This window comes from Camellia sinensis, chromosome 4 (assembly GCF_055761805.1).
Source record: "Camellia sinensis isolate YWXY chromosome 4, ASM5576180v1, whole genome shotgun sequence".
Taxonomy (NCBI): Eukaryota; Viridiplantae; Streptophyta; class Magnoliopsida; order Ericales; family Theaceae; genus Camellia; species Camellia sinensis.
Genome location: NC_138964.1, coordinates 192,769,474 through 192,776,955, shown reverse-complemented (window position 1 = coordinate 192,776,955; position 7,482 = coordinate 192,769,474). Strand labels below are relative to the sequence as shown.

General features: G+C 31.4%; 1 long non-coding RNA gene across 2 annotated transcripts; it reads left to right on the top strand.

Annotated features, from left to right (window-relative positions):
* The first annotated feature begins 312 nt into the window (after positions 1–312).
* On the top strand, positions 313–4,433 carry LOC145789800 (uncharacterized). 2 transcript variants are annotated; one of them, XR_014328160.1, is made up of 4 exons: positions 313–471; positions 962–1,128; positions 1,197–1,274; positions 4,135–4,433. It is a non-coding gene; the product is annotated as an uncharacterized LOC145789800 (long non-coding RNA). The 2 variants fall into 2 exon arrangements; XR_014328159.1 differs by having other exon boundaries at positions 1,197–4,433.
* The last annotated feature ends 3,049 nt before the right edge of the window (positions 4,434–7,482 follow it).

Sequence of the window (7,482 nt, the reverse complement as noted above, 5' to 3'; positions counted from 1 at the left end):
ACTATGTCAGTTAATGATTTTAGCACAGTGAAAATGTGAAATATAACTACAGCAATTTAAATAAAATCTATATAATAAGGGAAGAAAGTTTTTGAAAATGTATAAAATGTATGTGAGATACATTTTGATCCAATGGCTGAGATTAATTCCAAGTTTATATCAACGGTTGAGATCAGTTTTTTTTCCGCTCAAACCCTCTCTGCTCTCTCTCTCTCCTACGTCTGCCAAACACGTCTCTACAACTCCCTCTGTCTCTCTCTCTCGCAACTATCCCTCTTATCTCTCTCTCACTCTTTGTTCTCTTGCTTTAACAGACCTTCCTCCTCAACGATAGGCGAAAGAGAGAGAGCAGCAGCAACAGAGTCCCAACAAGCAAGAAAGTTGAATCGGAAGCTAATTCGACGGTGAGAAAAGTTTGGTCCCAATCCCAGACGAGAAGCTCTCTCTCCAAAACCCTCGCCATACCCGAAAGTAAAACCTCTCTCTCTCTCTCTCTCTCTCTCTCTCTCTCTCTCTCTGTTTTGTGGATTGGATTATCATATTATATAACTCTCTCTACAACCGATTCAAATCTTGCTGGGTTTGTAACAGAAGATTCAGATTAAAATTCAGATCTTGCTGCTGAAAATTCAGATCTTGCTGCTGAAAATAGTGAAATAATTATCATCATATAAATTCAGATTAAAATAATTATTTCGCAAGATTCAGAGAGATTCAGAGTTATAATTTTAAATAACCCAAAAAACTTAAGCGGGAGAGAGATTACCAAAGATTCAAAGTTATCATCATATGATTATTACAAAGTGAGAGACAGAGATTACCGAAGATTTGAATTTATATGATGATAATTATTTCTAATCAGGAGAAATAATTTATAATGATAAATAACCCAAAAAACTATAAATTATTTTGGGTTTGCTGATAATTTATAAGATTTGAATTTATAAATTATTTCTAATAGGTGGAATAGTTGCCTCCAGTATAGAACCAGGTAGCAATGTAAAACAGGTGCAGAATGGAAGAACGCATCAAAAAGAAGCAAACTCGCTTCATCAGGATCCTCAATACGAAAAGTAAGAATTAAAAACCGCCCTGTTGTTGATGTCTAATGGGAGCAGTATGCATTGGGTACGACCTTGAAATGTGGTTACAACATTTTTACTTATTTATTAATGAATCATCTTATGTGTTCACAGGTCATTAAGATGGTTATGAAAATGGATGCTGCTGAGCCCTTCAATGTTCCAGTGGATCCTGTTGCCCTGGCAATACCTGTAAGTGTAACTTCTTTATAGATGCTTCTCATGTGTATTATTTTAGGAACATGCTGCTAACTTTAAATTTATGGCCACTGAGAATTTCGGGTGCAATATATTTGAACCCAAATGGTTTGGAGGAAACAACTTTCCGGACATTTTGGAGTGGGTTTATGTTGGTTAGCTCATCATTTGGGGGAGCAGAGTGGAACGTTTTTTTTTCCATTCAATGCTTTTTGTCTTTTTTAAGAGTTAGGTAGGTTAGTTATGAAGACTTGGGAGTTTATTACGTAGGATAGGAGAGCAATTCATGGGTTGTTTCTTTATGTTTGAAGTTTCATGTTCCTTTTTTCGATTGTTGAAAGTGGAAAGTTCAAGGATTGATGGGGATAAGACTTCAAAGTCGAAAGCTTTGGTTGATTCAAAGAGTAAAAGTAGTAGAAAGCACGATGGTGGTGGTGGTGAGAAGATTGAATCAAGTGGGGGTTCAGTGGGAGAGACAGAGGAGAGTAAGAGTAGCAGCAAAGTTAAGGATTCTAAGAGTAAGAGTAAGAGTAAGAGTAAGAGTAGCAGCAAAGTCTGAAAAAGATTTGGGGCGAAAAGATAAGGATTCAAAGGAAAAGGAACGTGTGTTGGAGAAGAAGATTCATGAAATAGAGGAAACTGTCGATGGTGAAGAACGACAAGGCAAACGTGGTAGAGAAAATACAGGTAAGGTAACTAATTGTTGTGTTTTTGGTCGATTGATGATTTGGATTGATGGTGGTGTTGTTGGTGTTGTTTTGTTTGTTCAATTTTTCACTATATAAAGAAAAAATCTATAATCAGGCATAATTGAGATTGTAAATAGCCTGTTGACAGAAAGAAAATATAGCAATGGGATTGCTCTGCATATTCTTTGATTTGGAAATTGCAGAGATTAAGACCTGTGTTTGTTTTTAAATGTAACAAGTCAATGAGGAAGTCAACAATAGTACCTTATGAGTTTGTGTGAAGATATGCTTAGAAGTATGCAGCATGATTTAATCTTTACTACACACACACTAATACAGAGAGGGAGATCGTGTGTACATATATAGATATTTTATTGAATTTTATAGATATTTTGTGGTTCAAGATCAACTGGATTCGTTCATTTCTAGGTTTGATTTTCATTCTTTGGCACTTAAATTCGCTTCTGTAACTAGAGATTTGAACAATTCTATGGAGTTATTCATTTTTCCTTTAATTCTGAATTGAGTTCACATGATCAGATAGTGTTTTATGAATCTGGATCTGGGTCTTTTCTTGATTTCATGGTAATTGACTAGAAAATAAAAAAAATTAATAATTTCATTGTCTTTTGAAAATTTCATTGTCTTAGCTCTCAATATTTTAGCTTAAAATTTAAAAAATCAAAAAAAAAATTTAAAAGTAAACGACCTATACCAAAAAATAAAAAGAAAAAAATTTCTCTCTATTTTGTACAATTTTTCATAAAAAATTAAAAAGTTATTCAAAATATATTAATTTTTTTACCTTATATTTTAATAAAAAATTAAAAATTATTAAAATAACTTATTCCAAACTAGGTCTAATATTCTTTAAAAGTTTATTTATTTATTTATCTATTTGTACATTTATTTTTTGTAGATGAGTTTTTGAATTGACCCGTTAGGTAATACTTAATTGGCTTAGTTATGTGATTGCCAAGGAACCCAGTTGCTGCAACTGTGTAATATTCTTTTTCTTTCTCCCATATATTTTTTTCTAGGATTGCCAAAAGATTTACGAAACAATAAGTTGAAATTTGTGCTTAGCTCTGTAGTTATTCCATAGGTGATCCTTTAGCTATTGGTTGACATTGTGTCATGCATTTTATATCTGTTTGAAAATTGAGTACGCTGTGATTTCTGAAATGGGTTTGATGGGTTTTGATTTCTGAAATTTGAAATGGATTTGATGGGTTTAATTCGCAGAAATTCGAAGTTAAATGGATTTCTAATAATTTGATTTCTAATTTCTAATAATTTGTCTTCCCAAAGTAAACGCAGAGAGATGGTGAAACTGTAAGTCTCTAACTTTAATTCGGTGTAAGCTATGTTAATTGTTGTGGTTGGAGTGGTTGTGATTTCTGAAATGGGTTTGATGGGTTTTGATTTCTAATCATTTGAAATGGATTTGATGGGTTTAGTTAAATTTGTATGAAACAATAATATTAGGAGTTAATAACTCAAAACACACCCACACAAATATGAAACAACATTTGATGATAAAGAGGATTACATGGTATTCTTATGTGTTTGATTTCTACTTTCAACTAGAAATTCATTGCTCTTATTGCAACCATGGTATTCTTCTTCCCATAAAATTGTTGATTTGTAGGTATATGATTGATATCCTTTGTGGTTGGAGTGGTTGTGATTTCATCCATAAACTATTTTGGTTTGTAGGAAATTATCATCCATCATGCTTGCTATAGGTATGATTTGTAGGTATATGATTGAACACAATAAAAATACTTTTTATTTTTATTTTGTTGGTCATGTGTTAATGATGAAATAAGAAAAAAATCATACCTACAATTTGATGAATGAATGTGTTAATAGTTAGGATTTGTATGGTCAAGTTAAACAACCATGGCTTTAAATTTTTATTCTGTTAATTGTTAGGATTTGAATCTTTTTCAGTTAATTGATTTTGAAATTCTGTTAATTGATTTTTTTTTTCTTTTTCATGTTATCCCATTACCTTTCTTTGGTTATTATAAACCTTTCTTTTGTTATTATAAATTTTTCTTTTGTTTAACGCCAACCAGGTGTAGCATACCTAAGTGAAATCTGTATTAGAAAGGTAACGGGATAACATTAAATTTGAAACTCTTTTTAATTATTTGAAGCAGGTAATTTGGATTGGAGGGTGGTTGCATAACTGAAGACCTCAATCTTCTGGACACATCAGCAATACTACACATGGAACCGAGTAATCGACTTGATTTCTATTTACCTAATTAGTTTTGTGTTCAGTATAGAAACATAAATTTACTTTTTTTTGATATTGTCAATTTCTTTTTGTGCTGCTGCTTCTTCTCATGTTGACTTCTTCTCATATTGTCAATTTCTAAATGTAAATTTTTTTCTGTTTTGTGATTTGTTAAGATTTTTATTGGCTTTGAACATGAATTTAGCCTATTTTCTAGCTTCTGAATGAATTTCAATTTTTTCCACCTAATTCCCAAATCATAATATCTTGATGAAGTGACTCACGCGCAAGTATATGATATCTACACACAAGTGTGGCATCTCCAATGGTTATTGCCACATGGTACAAATGTTTTTTTTTTTTAACCACCATATATTCAATCTACACCGTACAACGTGTTTATCCGTGTCTAAATGTAAATTCTGAAATTGAAAAAATAACAACTATGTAAATTTTAGGCAAAATGTCAACTGATCAAATGTGATAAAATTTACCATTTTGCTACACTTGGTGCCCAAATATATTACAATGCCAAATTTTGAAACACCATTGGAGCGGTTTTTCTTCTATGCTCAAATTTTGGCTTTGGTGTGAGGTTGTGCATACAATTGGAGATGCTCTTATTTGCATCATATTAAGAATGGAGAACGTTAGGAGATTATGGTAAGTTTTACATGGCCATCAGTGAAATTATTTTTTCCCGTTAGTAGAACATATCAATGAAAACCATTTATTTTCCATGCCTCAATTGAAAGCACTGGTAGGAAGAGCTGAGTAGTTGAAATTGAAATTTGGTTCTTTGTTAGGCATATACTTCACATTCATCAATTCATAATATGTAAGCCTAACAAGACTAATCAACTCTGCTGTCAATTTATCTGAGTAAAATATTTGTTTGATTTATCGATGTGTACTCCACAGGAAATGATGCACATGCAAATAAAAATTTGCTAAAAATTTACCAAATAGGTTTTTGTTTTCAAGCTTCTTTTTTTCTCCTTCCTTGAAAGTTCAAACATTGAGTTTGGATGTGCTTTGATTGTTGGAAAACTTTGTTCTTTACCTGCTTGCAAAACTTTTTGCTTTATTGTTGACGGTAAATGAAAGAACAGAACAACAACTTAAAGATCGCATAAACACGTAATTAAACTAAAATAAAACTATTTGGGCCATAATTGAATTTCATTTGAAAACTCGCCTATGTTCTTATAAACTTTAATTTCAAATCCCTTCATTTGATTGGAAACTCCCACAGCTTCTGTGAACTTAGATAGATGTTTTTGAGTTTGTTTCATGGTGGGTCACCAAAGCTCAACAATAGTTGTTTGCCTATGCCATTTTCTTAGTATAGAAACAAGAATTTTCAGATTAAAGGCATAATTCCATCTCTATAATTGATAATTTATTTTTAAGACAAGAGTTGGGATTACAATTATATTAAATTAATAATTGATAATTTATTAAATAGTGTTGGGATTACAATTATATTCTAATCCCAACATTATTTACACCGTGCCTTCAGGCACGGGTATATGCTAGTAAAGAGATAAGGGAAAGAGAGGCAAACAAATTTATAGTGGTTCAACTTCAACTTGGCCTACGTCCACTCCTCAAACTTCACTTGAGATTTTCCACTGTGCTCTAGCTTTACGAGGATGCTAGCAACCTCTTTACAAATGGAGCAATCCTCTACGGATTTTACACAGACTTTCTAAGTCAAGAACGCTGAGTGTATTACACTCTTACAAGATTGAAAAGAATGTGTTTTTTCTTTCACAGAAAGCTACAAGAATTATCTCTCAAAGATAGATATATAAAATGAAGCTTTGGTTTTTCTGTAAATCTCACACAGGAAAGATGAGCTTAACGCTATAAGGCTTAGTGTATAATTTCTAAGAGAGGATGTAAACAAAAATTGAAGAACACTCCTCAGAGAATTTTTCAGAGAATAGATGTGAGTGATTATAGATCAAAGAATATTTTCAGGTTTTTTGTAACTTGTTTGCATTAAAGGCTTTGGTATATATAATGAAAATTATAGTCGTTTATAGCTATTGTATTCATTTGAATTTATAACCGTTTATAGCCGTTGCAGTCATTTGAATTTATAGCCATTTGTAGCCGTTGTACTCTATCATTACTAATTTGAATATCTTCCACTTGAACCTTTTGAACTGCTGCTGGGCTGTTTGAACCTCTATTTTTGGGTTGTTTGAACTCCTAATTTAATTAAATATTAAATACATTCTAATAACATTTAGGATAAAGGTTTAGGTGAGAAATAATGGGACAAAATAAATTTTGATTCTATTAAAATATAAAATCATCAAAATAAATGTTGATTCTATTTTTCTCTTTCAAATAAATCATCAAAATAAATTTTGATTCTATTGTTTTCTTTCAAATAAATCATCAAAATAAATTATGATTCTATTTTTCTCTTCCAAATAAATTAAAATATAATTAAATAAATCATCAAAATAAATAAGTCTAACAATCTCCCCCTTTTTGATGATGGCACAGAATGATGTTTTGATTTGATTTGGGAGTAAGAAAGGCTCCCTCTCAAGTCATGCTCCCTAAAATCATTTCTAAATACATAGGTTAGCACATGTGTAATAAATAAGTTTTAATCAACAACATGATATAAGAACTAAGATATCAAACGAGAAATACATAATCATCAGATTAGTTCTCAAATAATATCATAATTTGAAAATAATACCATAATACATAACATAATATAATTTCTCCCCCTGTGATATTATCAAAGGAAATCATGGGTCAGAATCTAGAGGAGGAGGAGGAAAATGATATGAGAATAAATGTATGAAGGACTTGAGAGCATTCAACTGATATAAATGTTTCCATATCAATGTAGTAATACACAGATATCATTTTAACAAAAATTCAAGTTTCACAGTCATAACAAAACTTTTTAAGTAGAAATCGACATTCCAAGCTCGCCACGAATAAAATTGAAACGATCCTTGCTTAGGGGTTTTGTGAAAATATCCGTCAATTGCTTGTCGGTGTTTACATATTCAAGTACAATATCTTCTTTTTGAACATGATCTCTTAAAAAATGATGTCGAATTTCAATATGTTTTGTTCGTGAGTGTTGAACCGGATTTTTGCTTAAATTGATGGCACTAGTATTATCACATTTAATAGAGATATTATCATAATGCAAATCAAAATCCTCCAATTGTTATTTCATCCAAAGTATTTGGGCACAACAACTTCTGGAAGCTATATATTCAGC